This window comes from Monodelphis domestica, chromosome X, assembly GCF_027887165.1.
Source record: "Monodelphis domestica isolate mMonDom1 chromosome X, mMonDom1.pri, whole genome shotgun sequence".
Taxonomy (NCBI): domain Eukaryota; kingdom Metazoa; phylum Chordata; class Mammalia; order Didelphimorphia; family Didelphidae; genus Monodelphis; species Monodelphis domestica.
In genome coordinates, this window is record NC_077235.1 from 76,537,796 (window position 1) to 76,560,747 (window position 22,952).

A 22,952-nucleotide genomic window follows, 5' to 3' on the forward strand; every position below is an offset into this window, starting at 1 on the left:
GGGAGGAGCCTTAAATACGCTATGTCTGATGTGGGTGTGGCCTTAAACAGGGAGTGTCAGAGGTGGGAGGGGATGAAAACAGGGAGTGTCAGAGGTGGGAGGGGCTTTAAACAGGGAGTGTGTAAGGTGGGACGAGCCTTAAATATACTATGTCTGATGTGGGAGGGTTTTTAAAGAGGGAGTATCAGAGAGGGGAGGAGCTTTAGAACTGGGATTGTCAGAGCTTTGATGGGTCTTAAACAGGGAGTGTTACTGGTGGGAGGTGTCTTAACCTGGATGTGTCACAGGTGGGAGTGGGCTTAAACATGGAATGTCAGAGGTGGGAGGGCCTGAAGAAACAGGGAGTGTCAGAGCTGTGAGGGGCCTGAAATAGGGAGTGTCATGGTGGGAGGGGCCTTAAACAGGGAGTGTCAGGGGTGGGAGGGGCCTTAAACAGGGAGTGTCAGAGGTGGGAGGGGCCTTAACAGGGAGTGTCAGAGCTGGTAGTGTCATTAAACAGGGAGAGTCACTGGTGGAAGTATCCTTTAAGAGGGAGTGTCAGAAGTTGGGGGGCCTTAAACAGGGAGTGTCAGAGATGGGAGGGGCCTCAAACAGGGAATGTCATAGATGGGAGGGGCCTTAATCAGGGAGTGTCAGAGATGGTATGGGCCTTAAACAAGAAGTGTCAGAGCTGGGAGGGGCTATAAACTGGGAGTGTCAGAGCTGGGAGCGGCCTGAAACAGGGAGTGTCAGAGGTGGGAGGGGCCTTAAACAAACAGGGAGTGTCAGAGGTGGGAGGGGCCTTAAACAGGGAGTGTCACAGGTGGGTGGGGCCTTTAACAGGGAGTGTCAGAGCTGGTAGTGTCATTAAACAGGGAGAGTCACTGGTGGAAGTATCCTTTAAGAGGCAGTGTCAGAGGTTGGGGGGCCTTAAACAGGGAGTGTCAGAGGTGGGAGGGGCTTTAAACAGGGAGTGTCACAGGTGGGAGGGGCCTTAAATAGGCTGTGTCTGATGTGGGAGGGGCCTTAAGCAGGGAATATCAGAGATGGGAGGGGCCTTAACCAGGGAGTGTGTGAGGTGGGAGCAGCCTTAAAAATGCTGTGTCTGATGGGGGAGGGGCCTTAAACAGGGATTGTCAGAGATGGTGGGGCCTTAAACAGGGAGTGTCAGAGATGGTATGGGCCTTAAACCAGAAGTGTCAGAGCTGGAAGGGGCTTTAAACTGGGAGTGTCAGAGCTGGGAGGGTCATTAAACAGGAAGAGTCAGAGGTGGGAGGGGCCTTAAGAGTAAGTGTCAGAGGTGGGAGCAGAAGTGGGAGGGGCCTTAAGCAGGGAGTATCGGAGATGGGAGGGTCCTTATACAGGAAGTGTCAGAGCTGGGAGGGGCCTCAAACAGGGAGTGTTAGAGGTGGAAGGGGCCTTAAACAGGAAGTGTCAGAAGGGGGAGGGGCCTTAAACACGGAGTGTCAGAGATGGGAGGGGCCTCAAACAGGGAGTGTCAGAGGTGGGAGGGGCCTTCAACAGGAAGTGTCATAGGTGGGTGGGGCCTTCAACAGGAAGTGTCAGAGGTGGGTGGGGCCTTAAACAGGGAGTGTCAGAGATGGTATGGGCCTTAAACAAGAAGTGTCAAAGCTGGGAGGGGCTTTAAACTGGGAGTGTCAGAGCTGCGAGGGGCCTGAAACAGGGAGTCTCAGAGGTGGGAGGGGCCTTAACAGGGAGTGTCACAGTTGGGTGGGGCCTTTAACAAGGAGTGTCAACGCTGGTAGTGTCATTAAACAGGGAGAGTCACTGGTGGAAGTATCCTTTAAGAGGCAGTGTCAGAGGTTGGGGGGCCTTAAACAGGGAGTGTCAGAGCTGGGAGGGGCTGGAAACTGGGAGTGTCAGAGCTGTGAGGGTCATTAAACAGGGAGAGTCAGAGGGGCCTTAAACAGGGAGTGTCAGAGGTGGGAGGGGCCTTAACCAGGTAGTGTGTGAGGTGCGAGTGGCCTTAAAAACGCTGTGTCTGATGGGGGAGGGGCCTTAAACAGGGAGTGTCAGAGCTGGGAGGGGCCTGAATCAGCAATGTCAGAGGTGGGAGGGGCCTTAAACAAGGAGTGTCAGAGGTGGGAGGGGCCTTAACAGGGAGTGTCACAGGTGGGTGGGGCCTTAAACTAGGAGTGTCAGAGCTGGGAGGGGCTTGAAACTGGGAGTGTCAGATCTGGGAGGGTCATTAAACCGGGAGAGTCAGAGGTGGCAGGGGCCTGAACAGGGAGTATCAGAGATTGGAGGGGCCTTAATCAGGGTTTGTGTGAGGTTGGAGGGGCCTTAAGAGGAAGTGTCAGAGGTGGGAGGGGCCTTAAACAGGGTGTGTCAGAGTTGGGATGAGCCTTATACAGGGAGTATCAGAGATGGGTCGGCCCTTAAACAGGGAGGGTCAGAGGTTGGAGGGGCCCTAAAAAGGGAGTGTCAGAAGTGGGATGAGCCTTATACAGGGAGTATCAGAGATGGGTCGGCCCTTAAACAGGGAGGGTCAGAGGTGGGAAGGGCTTTAGAACAAGGAGTGTCACATGTGGGAGAGTCCTTAAACAGGGAGTGTCACAGGTTGGAGGGGCCCTAAAAAGGGAGTGACAGAAGTGGGAGGGGCCTTAAACAGGGAGTATCAGAGATGGGAGGGTCCTTATACAGGGAGTGTCAGATGTGGGAGGGGCCTTAAACAGGGTGAGTCAGTGTTGGAATGGGCCTTAAACAGGGAGTGTCATAGGTGGAAGAGTCCTTAAACAAGGAGTCTTAGAGATGGTATGGGACTTAAACAAGGAGTGTGAGATCTGGGAGAGTCATTAAACAGGGAGAGTCAGAGGTGGGAGGGGCCTTAAACAGGAAGTGTCAGAGTTGGGAGGGGCCTTAAAAAGGGAATGTTAGAGATGGTAGGGGCCTCAAACAGGGAGTGTCAGAGGTGGGAGGGTCCTTAAACAGGAAGTGTCAGAGGTGGGAGTGTCCTTAAATACCCTGTGTCTGATGTGGGAGGGGCCTTAAAGAGGCAGTGTCAGAGGAGGGAGGGAACGAAAACAGGGAGTGTCAGAGGTGGGAGGGGCTTTAATCAGGGAGTGTCACAGGTGGGAGGGGCCTTAAATATGCTGTGTCTGATGTGATAGGGGCCTTAAACAAAGAGTGTCAGAGGAGGGAGGGGAGGAAAACAGGAAGTGTCAGAGGTGGGCGGGGCCCCAAACAGGGAGTGTCAGAGATGGGAGGGGCCTTAACAGGTAATGTCACAGGTGGATGGGGCCTTTAACAGGGAGTGTCAGAGCTGGGAGTGTCATTAAACAGGGAGAGTCACAGGTGGGAGTATTCTTTAAGAGGTGGTGTCAGAGGTTGGGGGGGACTTAAACAGGGAGTGTCAGAGAAGGAGGAGCCATAGAATATGGTGTGTCAGAGCTGTGGGAGGCTTAGAATACCAGTGTCAGAGCTGGGATGGGCCTTAAACAGGGAGTAACAGAGATGGGAGGGGGCAAAAACAGGGACTGTCAGAGGTTGGGGGGCCTTAAACAGGGAGTGTTAGAGGTGGGAGGGGCCTTAACAAGGCAGTGTCAGGCGTGGGAGGGGCCTTAAATACGCTATGTCTGATGTGGGAGGGGCCTCTTAAACAAGGAGTGTCAGAGGTGGGAGGGAATGGAAACAAGGAGTATCAGAGGTGGGAGGGGCTTTAAACAGGGAGTGTCACAGGTGGGAGGGGCCATAAATATGCTGTGTCTGATGTGGGAAGAGCCTTAAACAGGGAGTGTCAGAGATGGGAGGGGCTATAAACTGGGAGTGTCAGAGCTGGGAGGGGCCTGAAACAGGGAGTGTCAGAGGTGGGTGGGGCCTTAAACTGGGAGTATTAGAGGTGGGAGGGGCCTTAAATACGCTATGTCTGATGTGGGAGGGGCCTTAAACAGGGAGTGTCAGAGGTGGGAGGGGATGGAAACAGGGAGTGTCAGAGATGGGAAGGGCTTCAAACAGGGAGTGTCAGAGGTGGGAGAGGCTTTGAAACAGAACTTCAGAGATGGGAGGAGACTTAGAATAGGGAATGCCAGACCTTGGAGGGACCTAAGACCAGAGAGTGTCACAGGTAGGAGGGGCCTTAAAAAGGGTGTGTCAGAGCTGGGTGTGGCCTTAAACAGGGAGTGTCAGAGGTGGGAGGGGATGAAAACAGGGAGTGTCAGAGGTGGGAGGGCCTGAAGAAACAGGGAGTGTCAGAGCTGTGAGGGGCCTGAAATAGGGAGTGTCATGGTGGGAGGGGCCTTAAAAAGGGAGTGTCAGAGGTGGGTGGGGCCTTAACAGGGAGTGTCAGAGCTCATAGTGTCATTAAACAGGGAGAGTCACTGGTGGAAGTATCCTTTAAGAGGCAGTGTCAGAAGTTGGGGGGCCTTAAACAGGGAGTGTAAGAAATGGGAGGGGCCTCAAACAGGGAGTGTCATAGATGGGAGGGGCCATAAACAGGGAGTGTCAGAGATGGTATGGGCCTTAAACAAGAAGTGTCAAAGCTGGGAGGGGCTTTAAACTGGGAGTGTCAGAGCTGGGAGGGGCCTGAAACAGGGAGTGTCAGAAGTGGGAGGGGCCTTAAACAGGGAGTGTCAGAGGTAGGAGGGGCCTTAACAGGGAGTGTCACAGGTGGGTGGGGCCTTTAACAGGGAGTGTCAGAGCTGGTAGTGTCATTAAACAGGGAGAGTCACTGGTGGAAGTATCCTTTAAGAGACAGTGTCAGAGGTTGGGGGGCCTTAAACAGGGAGTGTTAGAGGTGGGAGGGGCCTTAACAAGGCAGTGTCAGGCGTGGGAGGGGCTTTAAATACGCTATGTCTGATGTGGGAGGGGCCTCTTAAACAAGGAGTGTCAGAGGTGGGAGGGAATGGAAACAGGGAGTGTCAGAGGTGGGAGGGGCTTTAAACAGGGAGTGTCACAGGTGGGAGGGGCCTTAAATATGCTGTGTCTGATGTGGGAAGAGCCTTAAACAGGGAGTGTCAGAGATGGGAGGGGCCTCAAACAGGGAGTGTCATAGATGGGAGGGGCCTTAAACAGGGAGTGTCAGAGATGGGAGGGGCCTCAAACAGGGAGTGTCATAGATGGGAGGGGCCTTAAACAGGGAGTGTCAGAGATGGTATGGGCCTTAAACAAGAAGTGTCAGAGCTGGGAGGGGCTATAAACTGGGAGTGTCAGAGCTGGGAGGGGCCTGAAACAGGGAGTGTCAGAGGTGGGAGGGGCCTGAAACAGGGAGTGTCAGCGCTGATAGTTTCATTCAACAGGGAGAGTCAGAGGTGGGAGGGGCCTTAAACTGGGAGTATTAGAGGTGGGAGGGGCCTTAACAAAGCAGTGTCAGGCATGGGAGGAGCCTTAAATACGCTATGTCTGATGTGGGTGTGGCCTTAAACAGGGAGTGTCAGAGGTGGGAGGGGATGAAAACAGGGAGTGTCAGAGGTGGGAGGGGCTTTAAACAGGGAGTGTGTAAGGTGGGACGAGCCTTAAATATACTATGTCTGATGTGGGAGGGTTTTTAAAGAGGGAGTATCAGAGAGGGGAGGAGCTTTAGAACTGGGATTGTCAGAGCTTTGATGGGTCTTAAACAGGGAGTGTTACTGGTGGGAGGTGTCTTAACCTGGATGTGTCACAGGTGGGAGTGGGCTTAAACATGGAATGTCAGAGGTGGGAGGGCCTGAAGAAACAGGGAGTGTCAGAGCTGTGAGGGGCCTGAAATAGGGAGTGTCATGGTGGGAGGGGCCTTAAACAGGGAGTGTCAGGGGTGGGAGGGGCCTTAAACAGGGAGTGTCAGAGGTGGGAGGGGCCTTAACAGGGAGTGTCAGAGCTGGTAGTGTCATTAAACAGGGAGAGTCACTGGTGGAAGTATCCTTTAAGAGGGAGTGTCAGAAGTTGGGGGGCCTTAAACAGGGAGTGTCAGAGATGGGAGGGGCCTCAAACAGGGAATGTCATAGATGGGAGGGGCCTTAATCAGGGAGTGTCAGAGATGGTATGGGCCTTAAACAAGAAGTGTCAGAGCTGGGAGGGGCTATAAACTGGGAGTGTCAGAGCTGGGAGCGGCCTGAAACAGGGAGTGTCAGAGGTGGGAGGGGCCTTAAACAAACAGGGAGTGTCAGAGGTGGGAGGGGCCTTAAACAGGGAGTGTCACAGGTGGGTGGGGCCTTTAACAGGGAGTGTCAGAGCTGGTAGTGTCATTAAACAGGGAGAGTCACTGGTGGAAGTATCCTTTAAGAGGCAGTGTCAGAGGTTGGGGGGCCTTAAACAGGGAGTGTCAGAGGTGGGAGGGGCTTTAAACAGGGAGTGTCACAGGTGGGAGGGGCCTTAAATAGGCTGTGTCTGATGTGGGAGGGGCCTTAAGCAGGGAATATCAGAGATGGGAGGGGCCTTAACCAGGGAGTGTGTGAGGTGGGAGCAGCCTTAAAAATGCTGTGTCTGATGGGGGAGGGGCCTTAAACAGGGATTGTCAGAGATGGGTGGGGCCTTAAACAGGGAGTGTCAGAGATGGTATGGGCCTTAAACCAGAAGTGTCAGAGCTGGAAGGGGCTTTAAACTGGGAGTGTCAGAGCTGGGAGGGTCATTAAACAGGAAGAGTCAGAGGTGGGAGGGGCCTTAAGAGTAAGTGTCAGAGGTGGGAGCAGAAGTGGGAGGGGCCTTAAGCAGGAAGTATCGGAGATGGGAGGGTCCTTATACAGGAAGTGTCAGAGCTGGGAGGGGCCTCAAACAGGGAGTGTTAGAGGTGGAAGGGGCCTTAAACAGGAAGTGTCAGAAGGGGGAGGGGCCTTAAACACGGAGTGTCAGAGATGGGAGGGGCCTCAAACAGGGAGTGTCAGAGGTGGGAGGGGCCTTCAACAGGAAGTGTCATAGGTGGGTGGGGCCTTCAACAGGAAGTGTCAGAGGTGGGTGGGGCCTTAAACAGGGAGTGTCAGAGATGGTATGGGCCTTAAACAAGAAGTGTCAAAGCTGGGAGGGGCTTTAAACTGGGAGTGTCAGAGCTGCGAGGGGCCTGAAACAGGGAGTGTCAGAGGTGGGAGGGGCCTTAACAGGGAGTGTCACAGTTGGGTGGGGCCTTTAACAAGGAGTGTCAACGCTGGTAGTGTCATTAAACAGGGAGAGTCACTGGTGGAAGTATCCTTTAAGAGGCAGTGTCAGAGGTTGGGGGGCCTTAAACAGGGAGTGTCAGAGCTGGGAGGGGCTGGAAACTGGGAGTGTCAGAGCTGTGAGGGTCATTAAACAGGGAGAGTCAGAGGTGGGAGGGGCCTTAAACAGGGAGTGTCAGAGGTGGGAGGGGCCTTAACCAGGTAGTGTGTGAGGTGCGAGTGGCCTTAAAAACGCTGTGTCTGATGGGGGAGGGGCCTTAAACAGGGAGTGTCTGAGATCGGAGGGGCCTTAAACAGGGAGTGTCAGAGATGGTATGGGCCTTAAACAAGAAGTGTCAGAGCTGGGAGGAGCTTGAAACTGGGAGTGTCAGAGCTGGGAGGGGCCTGAATCAGCAATGTCAGAGGTGGGAGGGGCCTTAAACAAGGAGTGTCAGAGATGGGAGGGGCCTCAAACAGGGAGTGTCAGAGGTGGGAGGGGCCTTCAACAGGAAGTGTCATAGGTGGGTGGGGCCTTCAACAGGAAGTGTCAGAGGTGGGTGGGGCCTTAAACAGGGAGTGTCAGAGATGGTATGGGCCTTAAACAAGAAGTGTCAAAGCTGGGAGGGGCTTTAAACTGGGAGTGTCAGAGCTGCGAGGGGCCTGAAACAGGGAGTGTCAGAGGTGGGAGGGGCCTTAACAGGGAGTGTCACAGTTGGGTGGGGCCTTTAACAAGGAGTGTCAACGCTGGTAGTGTCATTAAACAGGGAGAGTCACTGGTGGAAGTATCCTTTAAGAGGCAGTGTCAGAGGTTGGGGGGCCTTAAACAGGGAGTGTCAGAGCTGGGAGGGGCTGGAAACTGGGAGTGTCAGAGCTGTGAGGGTCATTAAACAGGGAGAGTCAGAGGTGGGAGGGGCCTTAAACAGGGAGTGTCAGAGGTGGGAGGGGCCTTAACCAGGTAGTGTGTGAGGTGCGAGTGGCCTTAAAAACGCTGTGTCTGATGGGGGAGGGGCCTTAAACAGGGAGTGTCTGAGATCGGAGGGGCCTTAAACAGGGAGTGTCAGAGATGGTATGGGCCTTAAACAAGAAGTGTCAGAGCTGGGAGGAGCTTGAAACTGGGAGTGTCAGAGCTGGGAGGGGCCTGAATCAGCAATGTCAGAGGTGGGAGGGGCCTTAAACAAGGAGTGTCAGAGGTGTGAGGGGCCTTAACAGGGAGTGTCACAGGTGGGTGGGGCCTTTAACAGGGAGTGTCAGAGCTGGGAGTGTCATTAAACAGGGAGAGTCACTGGTGGAAGTATCCTTTAAGAGGCAGTGTCAGAGGTTGGGGGGCCTTAAACTAGGAGTGTCAGAGCTGGGAGGGGCTTGAAACTGGGAGTGTCAGATCTGGGAGGGTCATTAAACCGGGAGAGTCAGAGGTGGCAGGGGCCTGAACAGGGAGTATCAGAGATTGGAGGGGCCTTTATCAGGGTTTGTGTGAGGTTGGAGGGGCCTTAAGAGGAAGTGTCAGAGGTGGGAGGGGCCTTAAACAGGGTGTGTCAGAGTTGGGAAGGGTCTTAGAACAAGGAGTGTCACATGTGGGAGAGTCCTTAAACAGGGAGTGTCACAGGTTGGAGGGGCCCTAAAAAGGGAGTGTCAGAAGTGGGATGAGCCTTATACAGGGAGTATCAGAGATGGGTCGGCCCTTAAACAGGGAGGGTCAGAGGTGGGAAGGGCTTTAGAACAAGGAGTGTCACATGTGGGAGCGTCCTTAAACATGGAGTGTCACAGGTGGGTGGGGCCTTAAGCAGGGAGTGTCTGGTGTGAAAGGGCCATTAATAGGGACTGTAAGAAGTGGGAGGGTTCTTAAACAGGGAATGTCAGAGTTGGGAGGGGCCTTAAGCAGAGAATGTCACAGGTGGGAGAGGCTTTGAAACTGGACGTCAGAGATGGGAGGAGACTTAGAATAGGGAATGCCAGAGCTTGGAGGGACCTAAGACCAGAGAGTGTCACAGGTAGGAGGGGCCTTAAAAAGGGTGTGTCAGAGCTGGGTGTGGCCTTAAACAGGGAGTGTCAGAGGTGGGATGGAATGAAAACAGGGAGTGTCAGAGGTGGGAGGGGCTTTAAACAGGGAGTGTGTGAGGTGGGAGGGTCCTTAAATATGCTATGTCTGATGTTGGAGGGTCCTTAAACAGGGAGTATCAGAGATGGGAGGGGCCTTAAACAGGCAATGTCAGAGGTGGGAGGGCCTTAAACAGGGATAGTCAGAGAGGGGAGGAGCTTTAGAACAGGGAGTGTCAGAGCTTTGATGGGTCTTAAACCGGAAGTGTTACTGGTGAGAGGTGTCTTAACCTGGAAGTGTCACAGGTGGGAGGGGCCTTAAACAGGGAATGTCAGAGGTGGGAGCGGCCTGAAACAGGGAGTGTCAGAGCTGTGAGGGGCCTGAAACAGGGAGTGTCAGAGGTGGGAAGGGTCTTAAACAGGGAGTGTCAGGGGTGGGAGGGGCCTTAACAGGGAGTGTCACAGGTAGGTGGAGCCTTTAACAGGGAGTGTCAGAGCTGGGAGTGTCATTAAACAGGGCGAGTCACTGGTGGAAGTATCCTTTAAGAGGCAGTGTCAGGGGTTGGGGGGCCTTAAACAGGGAGTGTCAGAGATGGTATGGGCCTTAAACTAGGAGTGTCAGAGCTGGGAGGAGCTTGAAACTGGGAGTGTCAGAGCTGGGAGGGGCCTGAAACAGGGAGTGTCAGAGGTGGGAGGGGCCTTAAACTGGGAGTATTAGAGGTGGGAGGTGCCTTAACAAAGCAGTGTCAGGTGTGGGAGGGGCCTTAAATACGCTATGTCTGATGTGGGAGGGGTCTTAAACAGGGAGTGTCAGAGGTGGGAGGGGATGGAAACAGGGAGTGTCAGAGATGGGAGGGGCCTCAAACAGGGAGTGTCAGAGGTGGGAGAGGCTTTGAAACGGAACTTCAGAGATGGGAGGAGACTTAGAATAGGGAATGCCAGACCTTGGAGGGACCTAACACCAGAGAGTGTCACAGGTAGGAGGGGCCGTAAAAAGGGTGTGTCAGAGCTGGGTGTGGTCTTAAACAGGGAATGTCAGAGGTGGGATGGGATGAAAACAGGGAGTGTCAGAGGTGGGACGAGCCTTAAATATACTATGTCTGATGTGGGAGGGTTTTTAAACAGGGAGTATCAGAGAGGGGAGGAGCTTTAGAACTGGGAGTGTCAGAGCTTTGATGGGTCTTAAACAGGAAGTGTTACTGGTGGGAGGTGTCTTAACCTGGAAGTGTAACAGGTGGGTGGGGCCTTAAACAGGGAATGTCAGAGGTGGGAGGGGCCTGAAGTAGGGAGTGTCAGAGGTGGGAGGGGCCTTAACCAGGTAGTGTGTGAGTTGGGAGCGGCCTTAAAAAGGCTGTGTCTGATGGGGGAGGGGCCTTAAACAGGGTGTGCAGAGGTGGGAGGGGCCTTAAACAAGGAGTGTCAGAGGTGAGAGGGGCCTTAACAGGGAGTGTCACAGGTGGGTGGGGCCTTAAACTGGGAGTGTCTGAGCTGGGAGGGTCATTAAACAGGGCCTTAACAGGGAGTATCAGAGATGGGAGGGGCCTTAATCAGGGATTGTGTGAGGTTGGAAGGGCCTTAAGAGGAAGTGTCAGAGGTGGGAGGGACCTTAAGCAGGGTGTGTCAGAGTTGGGAAGGGTCTTAGAACAAGGAGTGTCACATGTGGGAGTCCTTAAACAGGGAGTGTCACAGGTTGGAGGGGCCCTAAAAAGGGAGTGTCAGAAGTGGGATGAGCCTTATACAGGGAGTATCAGAGATGGGAGGGTCCTTATACAGGGAGTGTCAGAAGTGGGAGGCGCCTTAAACAGGGATAGTCAGAGAGGGGAGGAGCTTTAGAACAGGGAGTGTCAGAGCTTTGATGGGTCTTAAACCGGAAGTGTTACTGGTGGGAGGTGTCTTAACCTGAAAGTGTCACAGGTGGGAGGGGCCTTAAACAGGGAATGTCAGATCTGGGAGGGTCATTAAACAGGGAGTGTCAGAGGTGGGAGGGGCCTTAAACAGGGAGGGTCAGAGGTGGGAGGGGCCTTAGAACAAGGAGTGTCACATGTGGGAGAGTCCTTAAACAGGGAGTGTCACAGGTGGGTGGGGCCTTAAGCAGGGAGTGTCAGAGGTTGGAAGGGCCGTAGAACAAGGAGTGTCACATGTGGGAGTGTCCTTAATCAGGGAGTGTCACAGGTGGGTGGGGCCTTAATCAGGGAGTGTCCGAAGTGGGAGGGACTTTAACAGGGAGTGTCAGAAGTGGGAGGGGCCTTAAGCAGGGAGTGTCACAGGTGGGAGAGCCTTTGAAATGGGACTGTCAGAGATGGGACGAGACTTAAAATAGGGAATGCCAGAGCTTGTAGGGACCTAAGAACAGAGAGTGTCACAGGTAGGAGGGGCCTTAAAAAGGGTGTGTCAAAGCTAGGTGGGGCCTTAAACAGGGAGTGTTAGAGGTGGGAAGGGCCTTAAGCAGGGAGTGTCAGATGTGGGAGAGGCCTTCAATAGGCTGTGTCTGATGTTGGAGGGGCCTTAATTAGGGAGTGTCAGTGCTGGGAGGTGCCTTAAACAGGGAGTGTTAGAAGTTGGAGTGTCCTTAAACAGGGAGTGTCAGAGGTGGGGGAACCTAGAGGGGACCACAGAACGACTTCATTCAATCTCACTTTATATTACCCCAATGGGTACAAAAAACAACCTGCCTTTTCTTTTCCCATAAATAGATCGACTGAATATGAGGCAGCCCTTTTGAACATTTCCCAAGTATGTCCCCAGTGCTGTCCTCCTTTGATCAATGCTGGAATGACACTCTTGGATAGAGATTACCAGTATGTCATCCTTCCCTTAAGGAACCATGAAAGGGGGTCTTTTGTTCAGAATGTTCTAGGCTGCAGCCATCCCTACTGGAGCTAGGAAGGACCAGCCTGTCTGTCCCTTTCTTTGCTGAGAACTGTCACCAACCTTTACCAAACCATCTCCAAAGGCTGGCCCTGTGCTAGGATGAAGCCCTCAGGTGGGAGATGAATAGATGCTGACCCCAAGGTAATAATACTAAGGACACAGGCTTAGTTTGGACTCTGCACCCTGCCTTGTTCTAGGGCATGAGGTTTTTTGGTCTCTGGACTCCTTCACACTTTTTTAACCCTTCTCTTTCATCTTAGGATCAATATTGTATATTGGTTGCAAGGCAGAACAACAGTAAAGTCTAGTCCAATGATGGTGAACCTTTTAGAGACTGAGTGCCCAAACTACAAGTGCCTGTGAGCTGTGCTTCCATTGGACTGCTGGGCAGAGGGACAGGGACAGAACTATCCTCAGGCCCACATGGAGAGGGGAAGGGGAGCAGCCCCCTCTGGCACATGTGCCTAAGTTCACCAACACAGAGCTAGGTAATGGGGGTTGAGGGTCTTGACCAGGGTCACACAGCTAGGAAATATATGAGGCCAGATTTGAACCTAGAACCTTCCATCTCTAGCTCTCAATCCATAGCTACTCCCACTCTTTTACACTTTTAAAAAACTATGGAAGGTCCCCCTCCAAACAAGAGCTTTTGTTTATGTGTGCTTTTATATCTATATCTATATTCGCCACATCAGAAGTTAAAATGTTATAATGTTATTATAGGAAGATAATTTTGGCCTCTTATTTCCCTTAAAAGGCTCATGGGATTCCCCTGGTGTCCATGGACTACCCTTTGAGAACAGCAGAATCTCAGAGCTGGAAGGGGACTTCTGAGGCCATATATTCCAATCCCTGACTGATCAAGGATTGCCTCCTCCAGTGTTGCTAATAGATAATCATCCAGCTTCTGCTTGAAGATCCCCAGTGTAATGGTTAAATTTAATGGTTGGACAATGATTTTATGAAATTATGTGGTCACCAATATTTATTGTGTCTCGAGTCAGAAATGTATTTACAAATATTTTAAAATGAAGAAGAAACAACAAAATAGAGAACTGTGTAGAGGTTATCTATCTTAATCCAGGCAGAGATTAATTAGCTCTCAATCAGGAAGGCTCGTAGTGAGTAACCACGTGGTCTCCTCCAAGATGGAAGCTAGTCTCTCCAGAAACTAGGAAAGGAGTCGGCCTTTCACTCACCCACGAAGTAGTCCAAGAGTCAGAGTCCAAGTTGAAGCCGAGCTCCAAGCCCCCGATCCGAGCCAAAGTCTCCAGCAAAGTTCATTCAAAGACTATCTCCAGTAGATACTCTCTTCAGACTATCTTCTCAAAGACAATCTGCTTTGAGGGAGTTTGGGGCTTGCTTTTATGGTGCTGAAGGTGTCAACTCTTATCAAAGGCCTCTGAAGGTGTCAACTCTGATCATAGGATTCACAAGTTTCTGGAGTTGTCACCCATTTTAGTAAGTGACTTGCATCTTCTCCATCTAGTTCAAGCTTTTTGTTCACTCAATCAAAAGGTCTAGTGAGGTACTAAGTAGGGATACTTACGTTAGTGTTAACTCAAGATAGACAATAGAGTAAAGAATTCTCTTTCATACCAGAAAGAGGGAAGCCATCACCTCTGAGGCAGATCAAGCCACTGGTCCACAGCTCAAACTATTAAGAAATGTGTCCAAGCATCAAACTTATATTTCCTGTACCTCTCCTACCTCTCAGCAAAGAATCTTATCTCCTTCTTTCATGGGAAAATAAAGGTCATCCAAGACAACTTTCCCTTATTCTCTATAGCAAAACCTCCTACATAAGGCTCTATCCTTTCCTTCTTTGCTTGAATATCTAGTGAAGAAGTAGCCCTTCCCAGTCTCCAACTGCCAAATTGTCAAAGGATGTGAACAGGTGGTTTTCTAAGAAAGAAATCCACATGACCAAAGAAAAATATTACAAATCACTAATAATTAGTGAAACACAAATGAAAGCAACTTGAGATTCCACCACTCATCTGTCATATTGGCAAAGATAACCAAAAAAGGGAAAATGACAAATGTTGGAGGGGCTAGATAAAAACAGGCACAATGATGCATTGTTGGTGAAGCTGTTCTGGAAAGTCATTTAACCTTAGGCCCCCAAAGTCAGGAAACTGTACATATTCTTTCAGAAGAGATCAAAGAAAAAGTTAAAGGGCCTATATTTAAAAAAATATTTAGAGCAACTTTTTGGTTATAGCAAAAAACTAGGGAATTAAGGGAGTGCTCAACAATTAGGGAATGGCTGAATAAATTATAGTATGTGGATTTCTGAATTCATTTTTGAATTATTTATGAATTTAAGTATCATGTGATTAGAAATGATGAAGGGAGGGGGCAGCTAGGTGGCTCAGTGGATTGAGAGTCAGGTCTAGAGACAGGAGGTCCTGGGTTCAAATCTGGCCTCAGATACTTCCTAGCTGTGGTACCCTGGGCAAGTCACTTAACACCTATTGCCTAGGCCTTACTGCTCTTCTTCCTTGTAACCAGTATACAATATTAATTCTAAAATGGAAGGTAAGAATTTAAAAGACAAAGAAATGCTGAAAGCAACAGTTTCAGAGAAACCTCAAAGACCTGCATGAACTGATATCTGGTGAAATGAGTAGAACCAGGAAAACAATCTACAAAGTTACAACATTTTAAATAAGCAGCTTTGAAAGATTCAAGAATACCCATCAATGCAATGATGATCCAAGATTCTAGAGGACTCATGATGAAGCATGCTCCCTACCTCCTCACAGAGAGATGATGGACTCTGTGCAGAATAAGACATACTGATTTTGGATATACCCAATGCAAGAATATGTTTTACTTGATGATATATTGGTTACAAAGGCGTTCCCACTCCCCTTTTTCAATGAAAGGGGACTTAGGAAGTAGAGAAAAATTTTTTAAAGAAGAAATGAGCTTGAAGGCAGCTGGGTGCATCAGTGGATAGAGAACTAGGCCTGGAGATAAGAAATCCTGGGTTCAAATGTGGCCTCAGATACTTCCTGGCTGTGTGACTCTAGACAAATCACTGTACCCTCATTGTCTATCCCTTACTGCTCTTCTGCCTTGGAACCAATGTACAGTATTGATTCTGAGATGGAAGGTAAGGGTCTTTTAAAGTAACTCTTGCTCTTTCTGAGGCCAATCACTCTCCTCTTGTTCTCGATTCCACTCCTTGCTGTCTTTTCCTCCTCTTCTTTCTTATCTTCAATCTCTCCTTATCTCTTGGTTTCTTCCCTGATGCCCTATGAATATACCTAGGATTCTCCCAGCTCTAACAACACCTTCAAGGCATTTAGGCAGTACAGTGACTAGAGCACTGACCTCAAGTCAGGAAGACCCAAGTTCAAATCCAGTGTGGGACACTTAGTAGCAGTCTTTATGCTAAGTGCTTGGGATACAAAGAAAAGTAAAAGACAGCATCTGCCCTCAAGAAGAGGCAACATCCAAACAGCCATATACAAACAAGCTATATATGTAGGATCAATTTGAGATAACCAACAGGGGACAGATACTAGCATTAAGGAGGATTTGGAAAGGTTTCTGGCAGATGGTAGAATTTTAGCTGGAACTTGAAGGAATTCAGAGAAACCAGGAGGGAGAAACAAGGAGGGAGAGAATTCCAGGCAACAGGAAACAACTAGTGAAAACAGCCAGAGTTGGGAGATGGAGATCTTGTTCTAGGAACATCAAGGAGATCAGTGAAAATTTGTAAAGGTTTCTAACAGTCAAACAGAATTTGATATTTGATCCTGGAAACCTCCCAGGGAGCTAAGGGGGTTTATTGAGTGTGTGTGTGTGTGGGGGGGGAGATGTGTGGCATGTCTAGACCTACACTTTAGGAAGATCATTGGCAACTGAGTGGAGGATGGGTTGGAGTAGGGAGAGATTTGAGGTGGTAGCCAGAACCACAAGGTGGTTACCATGAGAACCCAGGTGCTAGGTGATGGAATTTTGCACCAGAGTGAAAGCATTATCAGAGGAGAGAAAGGGCCATGTTTTAAAGGTAGAATCAACAGGTCTTGGCAATTAATTGGATATGGGGGATAAGAGATTGAAGAGTCCAGGATAATATCTACTTTATGTGCCCAGGTAAAAGAGAGAATAGTGGTGCCCTGCACAGTAAAAGAAAAAGGGGAAGGGGAAGGGTTTGGGACAAAGATAATGAATTTAAGACAACCATAGGATGGACATACAGTTCAAGATTCTAAGAAGTAGTTGGAGATGCCAGACTGGATGTCAGGAGAGAGGTTAGGGTTGGACTGAGACTCCAGTTGCATAGAGATGACCACTAAAATGGGAAGTTTATGAAATTGTCAAGGGAAATAGTTGAGGGAGAAGTGAAGAGACTTCAGGATGGTGCCTTACGGGGACATCCAGAGTTAATGAGCAACTGAGGCAAACAGAGGTGAAGTGACTTGCTCAGGGTCTCACACAATTAGTAAGCCTCTGAGGCCAGATTCAAACTCAGGTCTTCCTGATTCCAAAGGAGACCAAACAGGAGCAGCCAGAAAGGAAAGAGATCAGGGTCATGAAAACGGAATGAGAACAAAGTAATCAACAGTGTCAAAGGCTGCAGAGAATTCAAGAGGGTTAAGGACTGAGGAAAGATTTGATCCTTGAGAGCACACTGAACTTTGGAGAGAGCAGTTTCAGCTGCCTGATGAGGTCAGAAGCCAGATTTCAGAGAGTGAGGGGAGAGGAACTGAGGAACTGAAGGTTGGAGCCAGTCATCTCAATGGATTCAGCCAAGAAAGGGAGGAGAGGCAGATATCCAGTGAGTGGTTTGTGAGGATGGGGGAAGCCTGAGCATGTTTGTTGGCAGTGGGGAAGCAGCCAGTAGACAGGGAGAGACTGAAGATCAATGAGAGCATGAGGATGGCACAGAGGGCAACCTGCTGGAGAAGATGGGATAGGATGGGATTGTTTGTGCATGGAGAGGGGGTCACCCTGGCAAGGAGTGAAGAAGCCACCTCCTCATGTGAGAGGAGTGAAGGAGTAGATAGTGAAAGAAGGCATCGGGGATGTGAGATGAGGAGGAGAGAAGATGAGGGAGCTCTTAGCGAATGACCTCAACTATTTTGGTTAAATGTGAAGCATGGTCCCCAGCTGAGAGGGGAGCTAAGGAAGATCTGAGAAGGGATGAAAAAAGTTGGTAAGAGTGACGAGTCAGTGGGATAATGAATCAATTAAAGTAGCACAACATTAGGTAACATAATCGTTGGTTGTTCAATCACTTCTGACTGTAGGTGACCCCATTTGAGGTTTTCTTGGCAAAGATATTGGAATGTACATTGTACAGAGGAGGAAACCGAGGCAGGCAGAGGTGAAGTGACTTGCCCAGAGTAACACAGCCAGGAAGTGTCCAGATTGGAACCTGAATCCAGATTGGACCTCCCTTCTCCAGGCCTTGCTCGATATCCACTGAGCCACCTGGCTGCCCCTGCCAATTCCTTTCAAGTCAATTCCACAAGCATTTCTTGAGAGCATCAATGGGTATTCTGTGCTGTGGGTGCATCTTCCTACAAAGCACTGAGTTAGATATGGGAAGACAAAGGGGGGAAAAAAGGTCCCAGCCCTACATGGGGCTAGTTGACCAGAGTGGGAGGAATACAATCTATGAATGGAGAAGTAAATGGAAGATCTTTGGAGGAAGAAGAGAACACCACCAGCTAAGGAGATCCAGAATGTCTTTCCTTCCTAGAAGGCTTTTAGGGCAATACTATTAACAGCTGGCAGAATTGAAAACAGCTGAATAACAACAAGCTAAACAGCTGACATCTTTATGGTACTATAAGGTTTAGGAGCCACTTAACAGACCTTGTTTCATTTAAAACCTCACAACAACCCCAGACAACTGGTGCTATTATTAGTCTTCTTTTATAGACGAGGAAACCGAGGCTGACTAAATGACTTGCCCAGAATCACCCACCTCGTAAATATCAGTGATGATTTCGGAACTAAAGTTTCCTTCCTCTGCAACTGTGCTAGGCTGCCAAAGAGCAGTAAGGGCTACACAATGGGGTGGAGTGACTTGCCCAGGGTCACCCAGCTAGGAAGTGGCTGAGGTCACATTGGAACCCAGGACCTTCCATCTCTAGGTCTGGCTCTCAATCCACTGAGCCACTCAGTTTTCTAAGGCAAATTTGAGGAAGACTTGAGGAGGATGGGCATTCCTATGCAAAAACATGGAGACAGGAAGCAACTACCTAGCCCCTCCAGCTCTTCTGACTCAAACTGATACTTGGTATCTGTTCCAAGATTCTAGGAGGCAAGGGTTTAAAAAAAGAAAGGAAAAGCAAAGGGACTGGCAACTTGTACCCAATGTCCCTGGTTCTCTCTGGGGGCCAAGCAGAACAGGTCAAATGTCTCTTCTATGTGACAGCCCTTTGGATATTGGAGGGTGACTCATCTCCCCCAAGCCTTTGCTTCTTCAGGCTACATATTCCCATGTCCTTCAACCACTCCTAATGTAAGGCACCATCGCCATCCAGTACATTGATGCCCTCTCTCGTCCCCACTCTCCAGCCCTTGACTTCCTACGCTTCTCTTAACAAGGCCTGCAGCTGTGTTTAGGTTCCAGACTACCACATGCCATTGTTGACTCGTGTTAGATCAGGGAACTCTCTGTATCCTTTGCCAAGTCTAGCCATCCCTTTTTCCTTCTCCCTGTGGTCAAGTGTAAACTGCAGTGGTGTGCCCATATTAGATTTCATCTGTTCTAGCTCCCTTAAAGATCAGAGGATCTTTGCTCTAGAGAAGGAAGAGGCCTCAGAAACCTCCCAGAGGAGGAAACTCATCTCCAGAGGTGGTAAATGACTTGCCCAAGGTCACAAGGTGAGTAAGTGACTGAGCTATTATTTCTGGGTGGGTCTGCCAAGCAGATCGATCCAATGAACATTCATTAAGCAGGAATTGTGCTCAGCCTTTGCTGCCCTTCCCTTTCCCCTTGGGCTTTGTGTCTGTCAAGGATTGTCGAAGCATTCCATCTCAGTCTTTATCAAAGGAGTCGAGAAAAATGTTAGGTATCTGTTGACTGAAAGGAGCCTGGCAAGGCAGCTGTGGCTGGTTCTTAGAGTAGGAGAGGAAGGGGTAAGAAGCCCAGAGAGATAGGAAGAGCCTTCGGCCTCCAACTGAGGACTTTCTATTTGATCAGGGAGGTAATTGGGAGCCTCTGGAGTTGACTGAGTGGGAGCTTGGGAGCGGTGACAAAATCAGCCCTTTAGGGCTTTAGGAAGATGGCTTTGGCAGCTGAGTGGAAGACAGCTCGGAGAAAGGAAAACCCTGAGAGGGAGATCAAATAGAAGGACATCGCCTGAATTGATCCTGGCAGGAGGTGCTGGAGGCCTGGGCTAGGATGGTATCCTGTGAGTGGGGAGGAGGGGCATAGAAGAGAGATGTGTGGAGGCAGAAATGACATCTTGACAACAGATTCTATGTGTGGGAGCGACAAGGCAAGGATGCCACTGAGGTTGCCAACCTGGGGAACTGGGAGGATGATGGTGCCCTTGACAATAATAGGAAGGTTCAAAAGAAAAAAGTTGTGGGCGAAAAATAATGAGTTCCAAATTGGCCATGTGGAGTTTGAGATGGCTGCAGGATGTCTGGTTTAGTATGTTCAAAAGGCTGTGCCAGCGTGGCACTGTAACTTGGGAAAGAATAGAGCTGCAAACGAAGAGCCAAGAATTATTTGTGCAGAGATGGTGTCATTCAAAGCATGGGCACTAAGGGGAGATAATGTGGAAAACTGAGTGGGCACAGGGCCAACCCTTTGGGGATACTCCCAGTTAGAGGACACAACCTGAGTGAAGATTCAGCATCCAGCTAAGGAGCCTGGGTAGTGGTGGAACAGGCAGGAGGAGAACCGGGAGAGATCCGAGTCATGAAAGCAAAGAAGAGAAAGAGTATAGGGGCAGCCAGGTGGTTCAGTGGATAGAGAACCTGGCCTGGAGATGAGAGGCCCTGGCTTTATGTCCAGGCTGGGTGACCTTGGGCAAGTCATTTAACCCCAGCTGTCTAGCCCTTACTGCTCTTCTCTCTTGGAACCGATCCTTAGTATCAATTCTAAGGCAGAAAGTAAGGGTTTACAAACATTTTTGGCAATTAAGAGATCATTGGAGAGAGCACTTTCAGTTGAATGGAAGTTGGAAGCCATATTGTAGAGGGCTTAAAGGCAAACGAGATGAATGCAAAGCAACCATTGCCTAAAATGTCCATTTTCTATGCTTTGCTGAATGTTTTATTCTCTTCCTCTTTCTTTTTCTTTTGGAAAGCTTGCTTGCTGGTAAGGATGGTTTTCTGGGAGGGGAGAGGGAAGGAATTCAGAGAGACATAAACCAAATTGTTCTTCTGGCCTTTTGAAACTTGAGAGGTGATAGCCTCCAGATGAATTGCCTTTACCTAAAACAGGAAAACAGAAAGAAAACTTCAAGGCAAAAGAAGGAGGCCACATGTGGGCCTCAGAGGGGCCAATGCCTAAGGCCTCTTCCCCTCCAAAGTTCTCTCTCACTGGATCCTGTCAACAAAGGGAGGGGTAGAACCAAGATTGATCATCTGAAAGAATGACCCTTTGAAGACACCTCCAGTTGCTGATCTGTAACTAAAGTTGCCATTTGCCAGAACCAGAACCACTTATGGAATGTCTAAACACGTTCCAAACAAAGTCTCTTGAAGGCACCTCCATCAGACATCATCATGGTTCTCCAAGCAGCGTGCTCTTCAGCCTCTTCCGCATGGGGAAACAGAGTCAGAGGCAATGGGTGACATTATACAAGGTGGAAAGCATTAAGTGACAAGAGGGACAGTGGGAATTCCGAGTACAGATTGCTTTCTCTAGAAGTTTAACCCAGCAAGGGAGGGGAGATAATAGGAGGAGTGAAATCAAATGAGTTTTTCTCCAGAAGGGGAGAAACATGGACAGCACAGAAGGAGTCAGTAGATAGAGAGCAAAGATAAGAGAAAATGAAACGATAGGGAAGGCAATCTGATGGAGAAAATGGGGGAGTAGATAGCAAAAAAACCCCAATCTAACTCAGGAACCCAATATAAATAAAATTTCTACCCAATATTTGACCCAGTGATAAATCCTGAAACATAAACTACCAGAGGTGAGGGTGGGGAAACTGTACTTAATAGAATTATTGGAGGGAAATTTGAAAAACATTTCAGAAGAAATTTGGTTTGGACCAGAATCTGACACTCAACAGCATCATAAATTCCAAAAGACTGAACCAAAACCTAAATATAGAAGACCACATCAAAAGCAAGTAGAGGAGAATGGAAAGAAAGAGATTTCATAACTGTGGCCATGACCAGGTGGAGAATTTATAATGAAACTAGGAATAGAGCAAATGGAGAATTTTAATAACACGAAATTAAAAAGCTTTTACATGAACAAAATCAACATAGCTAGGATAAGAAGGGAAACTGTCAAGTGGGAAATTATTTGCATAAAATGATTATTGTAAAAGTTTGCCATGAAGGATAGATGTAGAATTTACATAAAAATATATAAGCTCAAGTCCTCGTGATCGAACAGTTTAAAAAGAAAATTAAATGATCAGTGATCATATGGAAATGTGAGAACTAATAGTAATAAGTAATAAGAGAAATACAAATTAAAGCAACTCAAGTCTATAGTATAGCAAATTGGCAGATATGATGACATTGAGAAATGACTGATTTTTTTTAAAACCCTTAGCTTCCATCTTAGTTCCCAGGTAGAAGAGTGGTAAGGGCTAGGCAATTGGGTAGCCTGGAGATGGGAGGTTGTGGGTTCAAATTTGACTTTGCACACTTCCTAGCTGCATGACACTGGGCAAGTCACTTAACCCCCATTACCGCCCTCCCAAATGAAAGAAATACAAAATTAAACACCTAAGGACTAAAGTATACATCTCTGGTGTCTTGTACTTAAGATCCCCTTTTCCAAATTGACATTGAACCATTAACACAGTGACTACTTTCTGAGTCTGAACATGCAGTTAGAGCTGAACCTAACTGTACTGGTGTCTAACCAACATCTCCATCCTTTCTACAAGAATAGCTCTAAGACTTTGTGAAATGCTTTCCTAAAATCAAGGGAACTTTTATCTACATCATTCTCTGATCTACCTTTGCAAAAAACAAAGTGAGGTTAGTGTGGCATAATCTGCTCTTGATGAAGCCATGCTGGCTCTTTATAATCATTACTTCTTTTTCTAGATGATTCCTTTTTTTTGAACTCTAACTTTGTCTTATAATAATCAAGAGAAGGAGCTAATACAATTCTACAAAATGCCTTCGAGGAATAAATATGCCCAATTAAAATCATCTGCTTGTAGACTAATAACAGTATTTGGCAGTATCTAACTGTGGGAAAAGACATTTTCAGAGATGAAATATGAAAAATCTAATCACAGATCAACATTAATAGATGAATATTAGTAATCAATTTTGATGAGAGAATACTAACTTTAATCCCCAATTAAGAGAAATATTATTTCCCCCTCCAAAGAATTTTCATTATTAGTAGACCAATATTATTTTAAAAACCAAATTATTATTAAAATTTGAATTTCATCAATACAATTTTGCACAATTTTATTTTCTCTTTTGCTATTTAAGTACCTTCAATTTTGCCTCTCAGCCCAACAAAGCCCAAGATATTTAAAATAATCTTAGTCTAATCATTTTTTTAACTTGGGGTCAAAATTGAAATTTTTCTGAATGAGAACTTCTATCAACCAGTATTATCAAACACTCAAAGGCCAATTAGTAAATATCTTGGGCTTTGTGGGCTGAGAGGCAAAATTGAAGGTACTTAAATAGCAAAAGAGAAAATAAAATTGTGCAAAATTGTATTGATGAAATTCAAATTTTAATAATAACTTGGTTTTTAAAATAATGTGTCAGACTTGCAGTGCTCCTGAGTATAGCACAAACCAGATTAAAATGTAATTGGAAAATATTGATCATAATAAATAAAATATTATAATATAATATGGATAA

At 48.3% G+C, this 22,952-nt stretch overlaps 1 long non-coding RNA gene across 2 annotated transcripts; it reads left to right on the forward strand.

Moving 5' to 3' along the window:
* Positions 1-2,113: 2,113 nt before the first annotated feature.
* Positions 2,114-22,556, forward strand: LOC130456171 (uncharacterized). 2 transcript variants are annotated; one of them, XR_008914747.1, is made up of 4 exons: positions 2,114-10,051; positions 11,768-12,086; positions 12,206-12,433; positions 12,703-22,555. It is a non-coding gene; the product is annotated as an uncharacterized LOC130456171 (long non-coding RNA). The 2 variants fall into 2 exon arrangements; XR_008914746.1 differs by having other exon boundaries at positions 2,116-12,086; positions 12,703-22,556.
* Positions 22,557-22,952: the final 396 nt, after the last annotated feature.